The following is a 19,346-nucleotide window of genomic DNA, read 5'->3' as shown; positions in this document are numbered from 1 at the left end:
TTCGGAGTTCCAGGGGAAGTCTGTTGCATAGAGAGAGGGAATTTTCCAGCTCAAAAGTTCGGGTCCCCATTGTTTTCAATGGGGTTTAGGTTCTGGTTTAAGGTCGGGTACAGTTATGGTACCCTAACCTGACTTTGGTCTAAAATCCGGGTCATGTACCACAACCCGAACTTCCATGGGTCCGCTCATCCCTAATTATGAAGCATTGTACTGAGCTACAGGACGGCAGGGCCCCTTTACTGTGCCTTGTTCTCTGACATGATGCCCTGACTGTTAAACTTTTGGCTTGACCCAATTGAATTTTTTGGAGCTTTACATAAATATGACAGTCAGTGTGGTACAAGTATCCATGGGGGTGTTCACATTATTGTCGACCCCTTAAATGTCGATTAGTGGCATTTGAGCTTTGAAAAAAAGGTAAAGAAATAAAACTGTAAAATGTCAGCCGTTTAACCAAGACTGGCATGAGAAGCACAGGGGTCGGAGGGCAATATGCCGATCTCTGCATGCTGGCAGCATTTCAAAGCTTTAATGTCTAACTGTGATGTGTGTTAATGAGCAATGTGTGTCGCTTCACCAAGATCATGGGGTCAGTCACATGAATCTATATAAATCTGCAATATGCCCTACAGTATTGCTCTTGTATTTTGGCTACAATGTAATTACAATTCTGTAAGAAGGCCTTGTTGTTACATTTCTTAAGCATAAAGCCCTTTTAAGACAATTAAGCCTAAGCTCTTTTCCGCCGATAATGTGCTTAAATGCAGTTATTGAAGAAAAGAAGAAACACTTTTTTTTTTTTTATTGCCACAGATGTTATTCCATTTTGGGAAAAAAAAAAAATCTTTAGATGCATATTGGCCCCACTTCTCTGCCTTTCTGAACATGGTATTCATTTGTTGAGACATCCAAATGTGAAACATATGGGGAAATACTTAGTGTTCTCGCAGTGGCTGTAAGAATGCGAGTCTTTCAGGCATCTCACTAGGGCATCTGTTTATTTAGAAGAGCTTGTACATACGAGTTGACAAAGTTTTGTAAACACGCGCTGATATTTATGTGACTGAGCGGAAGGCTGGAGAGAAGCGGGCTTGCTGGAATACGCCGTCGATTTTCACAATTGCAAGACTCGCATAAATGCAAACAGTTGGGTGCGGGGAGAATGTGGCTTTTGCAGTCTCAGCACACAGAGATAAATATTTGGATGTGTTATGTTATTTTGAGTGATTCTTGGTAATGTATCAGCAATACCTTGTTTTACTAGAACTACTAGAAATAACATGCAAAGAGGAAAGCGAGATCTCCACAGTCCTGCCACCATCAAAGTTACTACAATACTACTAAGGTGTAATGTTTCTCCTTGTGGAGACTGACAAACATTACCCCGTAGACCTCAATCCGGAGCCTCTCACCCAGCCAAATCAGTTCTCATACTTTGCACTGACGAGGGCCAACAGCCCGAAACACCGTGTCTGCAAATAGAGATTCTGATTTGGCTTTTATCCTAAGTCATATTGCACGACTCGTTAAAGGGTCAATTGTGACTTATAGGATTTCTGCTTCCAATAGGTGGCGCTATAGAGTACAAGTCCTCTTCATCTGTAAAGAGGCAATTTGCATATTACAATTCTACTAGAGTTGGACTTTTTCACAGGATATAAATTTAATGATATGTAAAAGCTGGTGCAGCCCTTGTTCAAATCTACACTTACGACATGTGCATGTAGACCTTGATTCATTAAAGGGGTTTTCCCACAAACGAAAGTTCATTTTAATCAATAGATCTTGGAATAATAATAATTTCCACAATTGGATGTGTTTAAATAAAATGTTCCTGTGCTGAGATAATCTTATAGATGTGCCCCTGCTGTGTGCTGTGTAATGGCTGTGTCTGACTGTACAGGGACATGGTCTGATCCTACCACAGCTCCTGGGCAGGGGAGGAAGGAAAAGAGTATACAGACATTACAGCAGGGGATCACAGCTGATTTTTTTTTGTGAGCTAAAACATTTCCCTGCCTGTTTATAAAAAATGTTTTACTTCAAAGAAAAAAATCAGCTGTGATCCCCTGCTGAAATGTCTGTATACTCTTTTTTTCTCCTCTCCTGTCCAGGAGCTGTGGTATGATCAGACCATGTTCCGGCACGGTCAGACACAGCCATTACACAGTACACAGCAGGGGCACATGTATAAGATTATCTCAGCACAGGAACATTTTATTTTAAACATCCAATTGTGGAAGTTATTATTATTCCAAGATCTATTGATTTGATTATTGATTGATTATGAACTTTTGTTCATGGGAAAACCCCTTTAAGAAATGCCTGTATTAATGAAGGGGAGTGGGGGAGTAAGAGGCATACAACACTTGAATGAGGGTGCAGTCAGATAGACGTATAAATCAGACCAAGATCGGAACACAATGCTCAGACTGACCGTCGGCTCACCCAAGCCTGACAGCTTCATATATTTCTAGATAGCTGTCACGCTCGGGTCTGGAGAGCCACAAGCCAGTCCGAGCATTGTGTTCTTATCTCAGTCCCATTTATACGGCCGTCTGACTGTGCCCTGAATCAGGTGCATCTTACAAGTAGCGTGCAACTCCATGCGTCTCGCCAGAAAACTTACTCAAGTCAGGAGCTGGAGTAAATTTTTTGGCATAAATTATGCCACATACCGTCATGAATTAGACTGATTGGTACTGCCACTCCCCTGTCCCACTTATGCCCACTTTGGCAAAGTTGGCCAGGACTGGTATGAAGACACCAAAAGTTGTAGTTTTTTCTTCTTCTGTCTTGTTTCTTTATTATCCAGGTTTTGCAACCGCATGTCTTCGTCACCAGTGAAATGTGAGAGGGCAGGTTAGACAAGCCTCTTGTGTTTAAAACCACCTAAAAAAGAAAACAACACATAGTATTAAACACAGACATTATATATGATGATTTATGGAAATGGCTGTATTTTCAGTATATCCGCGCACCTGTTGTATGTATGTGGGTCACACAAGTTCTCTGCAGTTTGCAAATGGAATTTTAAGTTATTAGCATGCCAATACCACTCGAAGAAACATTAATAGTGTATTGCAATTTGTGAGCTCTGTTACATTCACTTTTTCTTTTAATAATTTATACGTCAGCTCTAAATTACTCTTAGGATTGCAGCGCTGTATCGATACAGCTCATCTAGGTCTATAACGCCACTTCAGCAGTATTTTCTCATTAAAGTTTGTTACAGGCAGTAGATAACTGGCAGCCTTCATAACATTTAATTGAAGTCTCCCTGCTTGTAACTACTCTATACTGATTTACATGAAATGAAAATTCAAGTCTTCACATCTTCTTCCATTGATGATTCCTTCATAGGATTTTCTTTTTCTTTTTCAAATTGTTGAATGGAAATGTACAAATGCCTAATTTTCTTTATATTATTGAGACTCCATTTCCGTTTGACACTTTATTTGCTGGTATGAGAACACATGGTACTGGGTGAATAATGTACATAGTTCAGTGCTCTTGGACAGAATATGGAGCCACAACATTCCAATATTGGGGCCAGTGTGTCAGTTGGACATAGTTCGGTTCTGTTCACGTTGTCACATGTTTGTGTACAAAACATAAAAATAGATGGATATGTAATAAAGGGATGCAAACGGATATCAAACTGGATCCAGCTTCCATTTTCAGACTGGGATCTAAGGGGAAAGATTTCTCCTTGTGGTGAGTGACAAGCCAAGCCTGGCATGTCAGTGTGAGGAGACTTATAAGCCATGCAAGCTCCTCTCAGATCACTGTTTCCAATAGGTGTCGCTACAGTTCTAGTTCTCCTCCTCACTGAAGAGACAATTTACATTTTGAGAAAGTAAACCTTTTGTTTTATGTATGCTAGCATCTGTATTAGTTCTGTTCTTGGCATGTGCTGTACTTAAAAAAAATGATCGGTTAAATGGATGACATATCAGATAAATATCTGTTACGATTTGTTTCCCATAGAGTTTAATGTTCAAAATAAAAATTGGTGCTGCTTTTCTTAGACAGGCAAAAAGTTGTGCAGCCTATGATTTTTAAACCATCCAACAACAAATATCAGTTGAAATGGACAGAAAAACACAACTTTTTAAAAGACATAAAAACCTGTGTATCTGAACATTTTATTTTTGTATGAATGCCCTTCAAATGGCCCTTGAAAACAAACAAGTGAACAGAGCCTTAGGCTGGATTTACATGCAGTATTGCGCTTAAAAACAAAAACAAATAAAAAAACAAATAATATAAAACACACAACATGCCAAGTATTTTGGTTTGTGGTATTTTTTTGCAGTCAGTGTTTTTTCTTCATCGATGCAGTGTGCTCTATGTATGCCTTTTTTTTTTCCAATTGGCTTTTCACCAATCACAGGTTACAAATAGAACCAGAAAAATACCTCAGTCACCACAAAACCTAAAGCATTACTTTGAAGCATTTTTTTTTCATTGCAAGGCTAAGTTCCAAGATGAGTTTTTGGTGAATTATTGACCCTGTATATTTTCACTGTGCAAAAAGCACAGCGTCTTACAGTTCCAGAAAGTGGATGAGATTTATAAAAGTCTCATTCTCGCTGTGCTTTTTTATTAACACAGCGTACACTGACCTGCAAAATCTGCAACATGTCAAATTTCTCTTGCTGTCAGGCTGTGCCCACGATGCAGAAATGAAGCAGAAAATTTCCGCTTCATTTCTGCATCTCCTTGTCCTGAAAAACGCGTGCGGAATTTGACACGCGTTTTTCGCGCGTTTTGCACATGCGGAATTGCCTTGCATTTTCTAATGCATTGAAGATGGCAATTCCGCATGCGTAAACGCACAAATAATGGACATGCTGTGGATTTTTCCGCACATCAAAAACGCTGCGGAAAATTCCCGCAGCATGGGCATTGAAAGTGCGGAATTTCATTGGGAACCATGGGGGAAGGATTACCAAGCATTTACGCTGCAAAAATTCCGCAGCATAAACGCTTGAAAAACGCATCGTGGGCACCGACCCTCAATACACATTTTACTTGCAGATTTTCCCAATAGACTTGAATGAGATGAGGAAACTCCGCAGGAAAAAAAAGTCATTTAGTGCGTTACCACTAGAGATGAGGGAACCTGAACTTAGAAGTTTTGGGTTCGTACTGGACAGTTAGTGTCGGATGCTAAACACTGAACATGGACTTCTCCCAGGAGTCTGTTGCAAAGTTCGGAGTTCCGGAGAAAATGCGAAGAGAGATAGAGAATTTTCCAACTCAAAAGTTCAGGTCCCCATTGTTTTCAATAAGGTTCAGGTTCTGCTTCAAGTTCGGGTACAGTTCTGGTACCTGAACCAAACTTTGGAATAACGTCCAGGTCGGAAACCAGAAAATACACAGGTCTGCTCATCCCTATTTACCACAGCAAAAGCACACTAAGGCTACACATCATGCTTTTTTTCAGCGTTTTTTGATGCAGTTTTTTATGCAAATTTTCATCTGCCTTTTGCAGTACCAGCAAAGTCTATGAGAAACCAGATGTCTCTGTTCACACATCATGTTTTTTTTTGTTCAGGATTTTGTGCCTTGCGTGTTTTTTGGAAAATAGAGCATGTCACTTCTTTCAGCGTTTTTTCACCCATAGGAAGTAATGGGTGGTGAAAAAAACGCACCAAAATTTGTTTCAACGTTTTTGATGCCAAAATAGAACGGGGTTCTTTTTTTTCACAGAACTTTATGTACGTGATTAAAAATGAAGGACAGTGAAAATTTTTTTGAAAAAATGCATCAAAAAAAGCACCAAAACTGCAAGAAAAATCCTTAACAAAATGCCCTTGAAGATCAGGTTTTGCTGCAGAAAATTTATGCCAAAAAAAACATGATGTGTGAACATAGCCTAAAAATGCATGTAATCCACCCATGACTGCAATAATAAAGTTTTGTAACAGGAAGCTTACAAAGCAAAGCAGGTTTAAAATCCGATAAAAATTTATGTAAAAAAAAAAACCTCAAAAACCCAATGAAAAAACATAATTAAGCTACTAAGTGTAGAAAATCTGCAACATCAAAAACTCATCAAATACTCATCGTGGGAACTTAGCCCAAGTGTTTAACAATGGCAAACAATTTGTATGAAGGAGTCCAAGGATAAGTTTTCAACTTCTGATCTCATTCACTGATAGCAAGCTGGAATCTTGATATTAATGGGAAATTAAAAAAAAACAAAGTAGATTAGGAAGTCTCCTATATTTCATTATGTTGTATTCGCATAAAAGTGAAAAGTGTCCTTTGAATGTTTCCATGGTAAATGCTGCACTTGCATGTACGTGTTTAATACGTTTTTATAATCCTAGTAAAATTATGTTGCTCTGTTGGGAATTAGATGGAAGCCGTCGTGGAGGCCAACTGCAGCGGGCAGTGACTAAACAGCTCTGCACAGTAGAGGATCCGCTAAGCTGCATAATTCATTAGCTGTTTGTTTTTTGGTCTATATCAGCTGCTAAGCTGTAATTCGCCCAACAACTGGACAGTCTCCTATGAATATGAGAGCTGGAAACGGAAAGTTGTTTGGCAGCGCTCAGGCTACGTCCTGCCCAGGCTCAGCTGCTCCAAATATTTTTTTACATTTTTTTGTTAATATTCTGATATTGTGATGTAAGCATAAAAGTCATGAAAATAAGCTAATAAAATAATATTAATAGAATCTTACGTTATTGTACTTGGAAGTGCCTGAGACTTAATGAGAACGCAAGGAAGCCTCAGGGAACGATTAGCCACTTGTGTATTAATTTTGCCACGGAGCTACATTTTGTGCTGCTGCCAGTTACGTCCTCTTGTGGTTTTGCCAAACTGTTCTCCTGCGATTTCACAAAATGCCATTAAAGTCAATGAAATTGCATAAAAACAAATCACATGTTAGCTGATATAGCTAATGAAATAGTAATTTACACGATGAAAATATGAATGGTAATAACTAATAGTCAGCCTCGCTTTTCATGTGCAGAAGTTGGACAACTAAAGCTCTTGCAGTGCCAGACTTGGAACAGATCTCCTGATAAATCCGCTTTGCGGAATATTTACTCTTTTTTTTTTTACCACTGGAAATTATGGAATATTTCAGTCTAAAAATAAAAGTAAGCAACAGATAATAGACATTTACCAGAATAACACCTGTCATAATTACTTTGACAAACATCTCTGGCGTACATTACTGCACTCATATCCACAGCAGGCTGAGATGTGGAGTGAGCTGACATTTTACTAAAATGCTACGAAAACCCTAATATCCCAATCTTCTTTGCTTCAAACCTATATCGGTAAAAAATATATATCTTTATACAGTTGAAACCAGAAGTTTACATACACTATATAAAAATATATGTATGTTTTCCTCAATATCTGACATGAAATCAGAATAAACCTTTCCCGCTTTAGGTCAATTAGGTCATTTTTAATATTTGCCAAATGCCAGAATAATGAGAGAGAGAATGTTTTAAGGCATTTTTATTACTTACTGCAAAGTCAAAAGTTTACATACACTAAGATTACGATGTCTTTAAACAATTCTGGACTGCCCATATGATGATGTCATGTGTTTGGAAGCTTCTGATAGTTTTTTTTTTTTTAGCAACATCTGAGTTAATTAGAGACACACCTGTGGATGTATTTTAATGCACACCTGAAGCACACTGCTTCTTTGTGTAGCATCATGGGAAAGTCTAAAGAAATCAGCCAAGATATCAGGAAGAGAATTGTGGACTTGCTCAAGTCTGGCTCATCCTTGGGTACAATTTCAAGATCCCTGGAGGTGCCTTGTTCATCTGTACAAACAATTATACGAAAGTACAAACACAATGGGAATGTCCAGCCATCACACCGCTCAGGAAAGAGACGGGTTCTGTGTCTCAGAGATGAATGTGCTTTGGTCCGACATGTGCATATCAACCCAAGGGCAAAAGCAAAAGACCTTGTGAAAATGATGGCGGAAGCTGGTAAGATTGTGTCAATATCCACAGTGAAACGAGTACTGTATCAACATGGGCTGAGAGGTCACTGTGCCAGGAAGAAGCCATTACTCCTTAAGAATCATAAAAAGCCAGATTAATGTATACAAATGCACACAGGAACAACTACCTTAATTTTTAAAATGTCCTGTGGTCTGATGAAACTAAAATTGAACTTTTTGAGCATAATGACCATCGATACGTTTAGAAAAAAAGGGAGAAGCTTGGAAGCTGAAGAACACCATCCCAACTGTGAAACATGGGGGTGGCAGCATCATGTTGTTGGGTTGTTTTGCTGCAGGAGGGACTGGTGCACTTCACAAAATAGATGGCATCATGAGAAAAGAAGATTATGTGGCAATACTGAAGCAACATCTCAAGACATCAGCCAGGAAGTTAAAGCTTGGGCGAAATGGCTCTTCCAAATGGACAATGACCCGAAGCATACTGCCAAAATGGTAACAAAGTGGCTTAAAGATAACAAAGTCAATGTTTTGTAGTGGCCTTCACAAAGCCCTGATCTCAATCCTATTGAAAATGTATGGGCAAATCTGAAAAGGCAGGTGCGAGCAAGGCGACCTACAAACCTGGATCAGTTACACCAGTTTTGTCAGGAGGAATGGGCCCAAATTCCAACCAACTAATGTGAGAAGCTTGTGGAAGGATATCCCAAACGTTTGACCCAAGTCATTCAGTTTAAAGGCTATGGTACAAATACTAATGAAATGTATGGAAACTTAAAACATTCTCTGTCTCTCATTATTCTGGCATTTGGCAAATATTAAAAATGATGGTAATCCTAATTGACCTAAAACGGGAAAGGTTTATTCTGATTTCATGTCAGATATTGAGAAAAACATGCATATGTGTCTTTTTATATAGCGTATGTTAACTTCTGGTTTCAACTGCATATATCGCTATACATATATCTATATATATAAGTATGTATATATATATATATATATTTTTTTAATCTATATATAGAAAGCAGCAATACATAATATAGTGCTTTATGAAAAAAGGGGATTGTTAGATTCAGTGATCAGAGAGAAAACTGTAAGATTTCATAAGATTTCAGATTTTTTTTATTTGTTTTACAGTAACTTGTTTTATTTTATTTTATTTATTTTTTATTTTTTCCTTCCATAGATCAATAGTATACCTGAAAATAAGAGACTATATAATATATATTAAAGAAATCTGCTTATTTATCCTCCTGGACTCATCTTTTATCCTCAGCATTCTCAGTTCAGAGGTAAAATCTGTTGTTGTTGAATATAGACTTTCCCATTGCTGAGATAGGAGCAGTTGGTGCTGATAAAGTTCTATAGAGATGGTAGGGGATAGAGGAGGAGGATCTAGAAACAGACATAGACATTCTGCTGAATGTTCTCCTAATACCAGTTACATTTTAGATGTGTGCTTCAAAGAACAACTTGAAAAAGCTGGTATTAATGGTGTTTTCTAAGTCCAGGGATACATTTCGGTAGACACTGTATCTGAGAATATGATGCTGAATCTTTACAGTGTATATTGTACACACTATTAGGATTCCGCTCTGTTTAACCGTTTGAATCGTGTGTCGTCTAGCTTCTCTTCTTGCTTCTCTCAATGAACACTGGAACATTGACTGATTGAACTGTCAGACCGAGCTGAATCCTAATAGTGTCTATATTATACTCTGTTAGGATTCAGCATCATATAGTCAGATACAGTCCCTGCCCAGAAAATCCCTTTAATGTGAGTTGTCGTAAGCATACATTTCACTTCCTTTCACCATGCTGATTTCTAGCTGGGAGGCGGCCTTCTGCAGCAGCAATCTTCCCACACCTTTAAAGGGACAATCACTTTTCCAACCCAAAACAACGTCAATATTGCTGTTATGGCCATCTGAGGGGTGGGGGTTTGCATGCATTACTCAACAGGGGGCGATGCTGAACAGAAAGAAGCTCAAGTGGAGTTTGGACTCTGAAATATCTATATTTTATTATATATTTCATATGTCGTCTTAGTCCAGAGCACGCCAGAGTTAAGTGTAACAAATTAATTAAAACGCATAGACCTTTTAATATATGTGTTTCATCTGTGCCAGGTTCTGGTGTATATTCTATTCCATCTGTTGGATGGTGTCAGGATCCTCCTCTTTGCACTAAGCCATGACACTTTTCAAATGTGAGCTGAGCAGCACAAAAATGCACAAAATGGACATTTGACCAAATTTGTGTTTTTTTTTCTTTTCCTGGCAGCAAGATACCACAAATTGCTTAATGAATCCGTTGTGTCTAGAATTGCTCTTTCAGGCACAAGTTTCAGATTCAGAATGTTCCCATCACTGGAAGGGGCTTAACTGTCCCTTGATTGAAGCCTGCTGGAGAAGGTGGGTGGGATCTGGCACATATTTGCCAGTTTGGTGTATATGGTGTATAAAGGGCCGGATTAATCATTTGTTGGTGTCTCTTTTTTTTTTTTTTTTTGTATCTTGTAGTATTCATTGATGTTTTTTTACACCAAGTTCTTCAAAATGATACACATGGTTCATTAATTTTCTGCAAAATCCTCTTTACCTTTTTCTTTAATATTTTTGCAACTTTTTTTGGGCACAAAAGCCATGTTACACTAAAGAGTCACAAAATTCAGATGTACATAAACTCACTCCAGGGGAAGATGGAAATACATTTGCAAAAAAATGTTGTCACTTTTTGAAAAGATGCCATTGATTAATCTGCCAAAAAACATCTGGAAATCGCAAACTTGACCACAATAACGCATATAAAAAAAAAAATCCGGTAAATACATATGGAAACTTTAAAAAAGGCACCAAAAACTAGACAAAAATGGCACAATTGCAATAGTGAATCAAGCCCATAGTTCTTCTGGGCACCACATTTTAAAAAAAGATATAAAAAAAAACTAGAGCAAGTTCAGAGAAAGAGCTACCAAGATGGTGAGCCGTCTGCAAACAATGTCCTATGAGGAACGGTTAGAGGATCTGGGAATGTTTAGCTTACAAAAGAGAGGAGACAAGAGCTGCCTACAAATATCTCAAAGGCTGTCACACTGTAGAGGGATCATCCTTATTCTCATTCACACATGGAAACACGAGAAGCAATGGGATGAAACTGAAAGGGAGAAGATACAGATTAGATATTAGAAAAAACTTTTTGAAAGTGAGGGTGATCAATGAGTGGAACAGGCGGCCACGAGAGGTGGTGAGTTCTCCTTCAATGGAAATCTTCAAACAGAGGCTGGACAGACATCTGTCTGAGATGGGTTATTGAATCCTGCATTGAGCAGGGGGTTGGACCAGATGACCCTAGAGGTCCCCTCCAACTCTAACAATCTATGATTCTATGATTCTTACACGGTTATGGCCTCTAGAAATTTCCCCCCTCTTAAAACCTTCCAAAATGTGTGTGGATCTTTGTGACCATATCTGTTTTTTTTCCTATTCTGGTTCTATCCATTAAGTCGCATCCAACCCTTGGATCCTCTGTAGGCCAGTTCTCGCCATGCCTCCCTGTTTTCCATGGCGTCTTTCAATTGCTTGATGTTCATCCCCGTGTTATTCTTGATGGCATCAAGCCAACGAGCGCTTGGTCCCCGCTGTTTCCTTTTTACCACTGACCAATATAAATATTTATTTTTGCTATATATTAGTTTTTACCTTACTGCAGTGTGTTGTAGAGGACAACGAGGAGCCATTCAGCTTGATCTTCACGAAACATGTTGGACTTCATAGATGAAACATCCAGAACGTGCAGAATTATCTGTGAGAAGTAGTTCTGAGATACGTTACCCACCGTACAGGATATATCCAGGCTGCACAAAGCAAACACTGTAAATATTCCTCCCATGTTGCTGCGTAATATAAATAGCTGTACGGTAAACTAGTGAACTGAGACCGAAATGAGTGAGGTTAATAAAACAGTAGAAGCCTTGTCCTTAGCGGCTTTATAAACTCATTTCTCACATATGGTGCCTGGGTACAGAAGTCACAATAGCTGTAAAGCCGTATAATTGTACATAATCGCTTGGCTTGGGTAAAACGTACTAGTAAACTTCTTTCTTTATTTGCGCACTCTAATAAACCATTGTTGCAGCAATAGATGGTAGAAGGACCGCACAGTAGATAAGCTAACAGTGGTGCCATGAGCTCTGCTGAGTCCCACATATATACATACATTTATTGCTAATTGCGCAATATTGTAATCCATGCAGAATTTCACATTACAAGCCATTGGGCTGTGTAGACATAGCACTGAAGCTGTGGCTCATCATTCTGTGCTTCCGTAGAGGTGAAATTGGACTTTCACAAAACTTTTCTCATGTCATAGAAACCTGTTAGAAGTTTGATCAATGAGAATCCAAGTGCCGAGGCCTCTACAGATCACAAAACTGAAGAGTAGAAGCTCGCAGCAGTGCGCCGCTTCCGTCCGAGACTGAAGATGGACTTTTAATTGAATCCATCTTCAGTTTTGGAGGAGAGCAGCGCCGAAGGAGCACTTTATTCCTTCATTTTTCCAGGTAGTGGGGAGTCTCAGATCCTGGATCACTAACAGTCAAAACTTTTGCATGGACCAAACTTTTCTAAGCACAATTAAAGTTTCTATGCATTATATATACAGGTGCTTCTCACAAAATTAGAATAACATCAAAAAGTTAATTTATTTCAGTTCTTCAATACAAAAAGTGAAACTCATATGTTATATAGAGTCATTACAAACAGAGTGATCTATTTCAAGTGTTTATTTCTGTTAATGTTGATGATTATGGCCTACAGTCAATGAAAACACAAAAATCATTATCTCAGTAAATTAGAATCCTTTATAACACCAGCTTGAAAAAGGTTTTTAAAATCCTAAAAGGTTGGCCTACTGAAATGTATGTTCAGTAAATGCACTCAGTACTTGGTCGGGACTCCTTTTGCATCAATTACTGCATTAATGCGGCAATGTGGCATGGAGGGATCAGCCTGTGGCACTGCTGAAGTGTTATGGAAGCCCAGGTTGCTTTGATAGCAGCCTTCAGCTCGTCTGCATTGTTGGGTCTGGTGTGTCTCATCTTCCTCTTGACAATGCCTCATAGATTCTCTATGGGGTTAAGGTCAGGCGAGTTTGCTGGCCAATCAAGCACAGTGATACTGTTGTTTGTAAACCAGGTATTGGTACTTTTGGCAGTGTGGACAGGTGCCAAGTCCTGCTGGAGAATGAAATTTCCATCTCCAAAAAGCTTGTTGGCAGAGGGAAGCATGAAGTGCTCTAAAATGTCCTGGTAGACGGCTGCGCTGACTTTGGTCTTGATAAAACACAGTGGACCTACACCAGCAGATGTCATGGCTCCTCAAACCATCACCGATTGTGGAAACTTCACACTAGACCTCAAGCAGCTTGGATTGTGGCCTCTCCACTCTTCCTCCAGACTCTGGGACCTTGATTTCCAAATGAAATGCAAAATTTACTTTCATCTGAAAACAACACCTTGGACCACTGAGCAACAGTCCAGGTCTTTTTCTCCTTGGTCCCGGTAAGACGCTTCTGGTGTTGTCTATTGGTCATGAGTGGCTTGACACAAGGAATGTGACACTTGTAGCCCATGTCCTGGATATTTCTGTGTCTGGTGGCTCTTGAAGCAATGACTCCAGCAGCAGTCCACTCCTTGTGAATCTCCTCCAAATTTTAAAATGGCCTTTTCTTAACAATCCTTTCAAGGCTGCGGTTATCCCAGTTGCTTGTGCACCTTTTTCTACCACACTTTTTCCTTCCACTCAACTTTCCATTAATATGCTTGGATACAGCACTCTTTGAACAGCCAGCTTCTTTAGCAATGACCTTTTGTGGCTTACCCTCCTTGTGGAGTGTGTCAATGACTGCCTTCTGGACATCTGTCAAGTCAGCAGTCTTCCCCATGATTGTGGAGCCTACAGAAAAAGACTAAGGGACCTTTTTAAACGCTTAGGAAGCCTTTGCAGATGTTTTTGTTAATTATTTTAACTTACTGAGATAATGATTTTTCTGCTTTTATTGTCTGTAAGCCATAATCCTCAACATTAACAGAAATAAACAATAGAAATAGATCATTGTTTGTAATGACTCTATATAATATATGAGTTTCACTTTTTGTATTGAAGAACTGAAATAAATTTACTTTTTGATGATATTCTAATTTAGTGAGAAGCACCTGCATATTGTCTTATTTATGCACCTTACCCTCTTGTAGGATAGTAATTATGATCTGGATTGAAACTTGTGGAATGGAAATAAATAAATACAATATTTTTTATCCCTTGATGCATTTTTAAAATTTTGTTTTCAAAATCTTTGCCTCAATGGGAAGTGGTTAAGATTTCACATGTCTGAATGCTCTACTGAAGCCAAGGCAAAGGGAAACAAAGGTGGGTAGAGGCCAATATCAGTGAGGGGCACTAGCAGCTAATGTAGGGAACAATGGAATACAGAGCCTCATGGAACATTTAGACGGCCCCATCCAGGCTGTTAAAGTGGTTGGCCAGCATTTTAAGACTGATGGACTATCCTTAGGATAGGTCATCAATGTCTGTTCGGTGGAGGTGTGACACTTGGCACCCCCCATCAGCTGTACCAGGCGACATTGCGGAGCTGCACAGCTCCGTCGACTGTATAGTGGCCGCGGCCGGGTACTGCACATCCACCACCTATTCAAATCTGTTAGGAGTGGATGTGCAGTAACCGGCCGCGGTCATTATTCCGTCAATACAGCTGTGCTGTGCAGCTCCACTACTGAGCAGTTCCCTGGAACAGCTTATCAACAGGAGTGCCGGGTGTCGCACCCCCACCAATCAGACATTGATGACCTATTCTACCAATATTAAAGTCCCAAACAACCCCTTTAACAACATCAATCACTATAAACAAGCCAGTTGTTTTACATAGACCGACTAAACAGTGATGGGGACAGAATTATTACTAATGCTATCATTCTGACCCCATATAGAATCATGTAATCAGTGACACATCTCCAATTTACATTGCGCGATCTGCTCAACAAATGAGGGGTTTTCTTGTTCATAGAGATGATTGCCTGCATGTTTTGATGGGCCGATTATTGGCCATTAGGAGATATCAAAAGCACAAAAGAACATTATATGAAAGGGTTGTAACAATAAGTTTCAGATTGAATATAATACAAAAATAATCACCTTACTGATTCCTTTTATTTCCCTGCCATAACCACTCTCTGTCACTCTTTGGTACTCTTTGAAATGAGTGTGATGTTGTAACTTGTTCTTTATTTTTCCATTTTGTGTAATAAAAAAACTTGTTATAACTAAACCCCCTCACCCCCAGATGAAGCTCTGAATGTGAAACGTGCATCAGACGAGGGTGACTACCTGCATAGTAGGGACTTTTTGTGTTAATAATTGTGATGCTTTATCCTTTCTTTATCTTTTATACTCTCTTTACACGGGGACACTTGTTTGAGGTCCATTACTACTTTGTGATTTGTTTACTGACATCATGCCATTTATTTGTACACCGCTTGTTCCTACTATATCCCCTCTGTCTCTCTTTTCTTTTCCTCTGGAGTTTTTCTTATATGTCTTTTGTGATTTGATATGTCTTTTCTCTGATTTCTATAAATGTTTTTTTTTATTGTCTTAATGTCATGTTCTATTAAATTGATTAATAAGATCATGATTTTATTATTACTTTGCACTTTTTTGCCATTTTTTTGGCATTCTAACTGGAAAAATCCCGCTACCTTATGATCGTAAGATACAGTATTTCTGCTCTTTGATCTGGGATGTTTTTCATGGCATGTCACCTTACATTGCTGGAAACATTATAAGGGCATTAGGATCACTGATCCCTATGTCTTCTTCCCTTTGATTTGCACTTGAACATGGTTCACACCTTGAAGGATAGTACCTATAATATTCATGTTCTGCTCATGGAGTCCAGAAATGATGTCACTTTAATCCAGGATGGCATTATCCTTTTAAAACAATCTTAAAAGAGGATTTATGTCTGTTGCCATAGTAAAGTGAAGTGGGAATAAAATAGGCCATTTTAATTAACTGTTAAACATAACGTTTGTTGGTTCGGTCACAGGAGATGTTAACTGAGATCACATAATCAATCACGACTGTTTAGACAGCGGGGAACACCCCTTTTACTAATTTCTGTTTTCCTAGACCGGCTCAGAAAGGACCTTTTGTCCTCGCCATAATGTATTATAATGGGCTGTGCTAACAATGCCTTATTTGTACAGTAACTTTACGACTTCCAGCCATAATTCTGAGCAAGAAAGAAAAAGAAGCACAAAACTAGTACAAAACTCCCTATTAATGGACACAAAAGCGCACAAGCCAGAAGTAACATTAGTGTTAGCCTAATAATAAATGACCCCAAGTGCTGAACATGTTTTGAGGATGGAAATACATGTACATGGGTAATGTTTAATGGTGGGAAGGTGAGTTGTCTCTAGCTGGATTATCTGATGTAACCTAATCTACAACCTCTTTTTGTGGATGGCTGAACAAAGCTTGTGTAACAGTTTATTATTGCAAAAATTAGTATAGCATAGCGTGGAGCACACTGGGCCGTCCGCCAGGAGAAATAGACAATGAGTAGTTATATAAGATGCTAAAGTAGAACACAAGCTTCTCTGTATTTGCTCCTGGATCTTCTGCTGCTTGCAATATTTTCATTTTTCTATAGTACATAGCTACTTCTTTGAAATGTAGCCAACATAGGTGATACCATTTTTCTCCCAATCATGCCTATTTTTATATATTAACTAGACTTTATTTATGCTGGAAAAACATAGCAAACTGCTTCTAAAGAAAAGGTGGCTTAAAGGGACTTTCCAGGATTGATGAACTATCCATTGGATAGGCCATCAAATCAGATTGCTGGGGTCCGACACTCGGCAAGTTCATCGATATTGTTTTCTGGTCCTCTGGAGCATCACAGCTCCGTACACTTTGTAATGACCGTTCCCAAGTACTGCAACTTCGCTACTGGTAATAGCAACTAAGCTGAAGTTCTAGGGAATGGCCACAATAAAATGGACGGAACTTTGCTGTTTCAGCTCCAATCACAGTTTACATTCGGCACCTCAACCAATCTACTCAATTCTTCAGCTCCAGAGGAGGCCGGTTACTGCTCATAAAGCCGATCAATCACTGGCCTTACTGGTGATGGTAGAAAGGTTAGTACATGACTACTCAGGCCATCTGTGGGGTGGACTGGAAAAACAAGTTCGATCTGTGGAAGCCCCACCACACAACTTCTGGGACTTGAATGATCTGTTGCTGACCAGATACCACAGGACATATTCAGATATCTGATGGAGTCAGTGTCTTTATGGATCAAAGCTGTTTCAGTGGCATGAGAGGAACCTACATAATTTTGGCCAGTTGGACTTGATCTGATAATGACCAGGCATTTTTGGCCTTAACGACGCACTAACTTTTTAATTTTTATCTTTTCATTGACATGGCTTTATGATTGCTGCAGTTTCCCAATGGTTTTTTTCTTTTGTAGTTTCTTTTTAATGCCTGTGCAAAAAAAACAAATACATTTGTTTTGAGACTTTTTAGGCATTTTTTATTAAATGTTTTTAGTACATTTTCAAATACTATTATAGGTGTTATCCTATCATAATACATTAATGACCTATCTACAAGAAAGCTGTATGAAAACAGTGAAAGGATCTGGGACATCACAGCTCCGTACGCCTTGAAATGAGCATTCCCGTGTACTGCAACTCTGCTACTGTTCACTTCAATATGAACTAATCTGCAGTTCCAGAGAATGGCCACCATATAATGTATGGAACTGTGCTGTTTCAGCTCCGATCACTGTTTACATTCTGTGAAGACAGCTGATTGGTTGGAGTGCCGAGTAATGGCCAGAAAGCTGGGGTTGATTAAATAACAAAATGACTTCTACTCACCTGGTAAATCCACAGGATAGGTCATCAAAATGAGATTGGTGGGAGTCCAACACTCCGAACACCCACTGATCAGCTGAAAACAGCTCCATCTGTATTTATTCAGCTGGTGGGACTGGTAATGGAGAAGATGCCGTCACCAGACGCTATGGGTGGTACAGGCTCTGTCCAGCCACTGAGACTGGAATGGCTGAGACCTGAAGTGCCATTCAGTCTTTCAGTATGGCTGTGTGTGCTGTCCTGCTGGAGTAGTCCGCTCCGAGCTTTGGCCAACTGGACAGGACAACACACCCTACAAATACTTCTAGCTTAGTGTTGACAGCTGTAGTCCGTTTTACTTTGGTTTAGTCCTGTGCATGATTTTCCTGCTCGATTTGTTATGTTCGTGTTTCTGACTATGGCCCATTTCCTGACCATTCTTTTGCCTTCCGATTTAGCACATTGACAGCTCTCCTGGTTCTGACCTGGCTACCTGACCACTCCTGCCAGCCTGCACCATTGATCAGCAGCTGACTCCATGGCTCCAACCCAGGGTTTTCCATGTAAGTCCAGATCCCTGTACAGGGAATAAGGGTGAAGGCCAGGAAAACCACTGGGATCTGGTGGCTTGCACTAAGCCTGTCTGTGGTAGCCATTTTAGATTTGCCAGGTGACCACTGATAGGCCTGAGTAACAGGGATTTTCTTTGAGGGTGGCAAAATCATTCTAGACCATGGCGGGTTAAACATCTAGGATTAGAGGTTCCTCCAATCCTGGCTAATAGAACAGGAGCTTGGCTTTCTTTAGACAGCTGAGCACATTCTCATGGGTGGCACAGGACACAGTGCATAAGGTCCCTTACAAGAACACTTAGCACAAAATGCACATGTATATATAAAAATCCTAGAAAAACATCCATTAATCTTTTCCTTTCCTAATTCATGTTGATTCTATTTCATTGCATATTACAATTAAATCTGAGAAATAGATAAAAAAAAGCTATATCTGTGCACCCTACCTTCTCAACACTGTCCTGTTTATGGGTTTAGGACAACTGCCTGCAGCAGAAACCTCCCCCGAGTCCTGTTTAACCCCAATTCTCTGCATAATTTTTACAAAATCATGCAGAAAAATGCTGTAATCAAACAATTCAAAATTAAGGGCAAATGTATTTGTTGTTTCATTTTATTATTCTTTTCTAGGTTTAGTGTTTCCTTATTGACTGCCATAAAAGGCACACCGGCCATGATTTGGGAGTTAATAGTATGGCTGATCGATGTATATATCATTCATTATGAACAACTCAGTTTTTTTTTTATTGCCGAAATAGTAGGTTTTATTTCAACCGGTATTCTGTTTCGAGTGTTTATTGAGCGGTTTCTCTTTTTTATCTCTATGTTATATTCAAAGTAAATTTTTTTTCAATCAATATAAAAGCATGGC

General features: G+C 39.2%; 1 protein-coding gene and 1 long non-coding RNA gene across 2 annotated transcripts in view; one reads left to right on the top strand and one right to left on the bottom strand.

Annotated features, from left to right (window-relative positions):
- Positions 1–19,346, top strand: part of ARID5B (AT-rich interaction domain 5B) — a 383,355-nt gene that overhangs the window by 204,225 nt on the left and 159,784 nt on the right. The gene's annotated exons all lie outside the window — the stretch shown is intronic.
- LOC141271274 (uncharacterized) lies at positions 2,209–11,792 on the bottom strand. Its single transcript, XR_012321878.1, has 3 exons — positions 11,656–11,792; positions 6,698–6,845; positions 2,209–2,892 (listed from the first exon to the last, which is right to left on the bottom strand). It is a non-coding gene; the product is annotated as an uncharacterized lncRNA (long non-coding RNA).

Source organism: Phyllobates terribilis, unplaced genomic scaffold (assembly GCF_046119375.1).
Source record: "Phyllobates terribilis strain yellow unplaced genomic scaffold, ASM4611937v1 Scaffold_5__5_contigs__length_657084704, whole genome shotgun sequence".
Lineage (NCBI taxonomy): Eukaryota > Metazoa > Chordata > Amphibia > Anura > Dendrobatidae > Phyllobates > Phyllobates terribilis.
The sequence above is the reverse complement of the archived record's forward strand: the minus strand, read 5'-3'. Positions and strand labels throughout refer to the sequence as shown.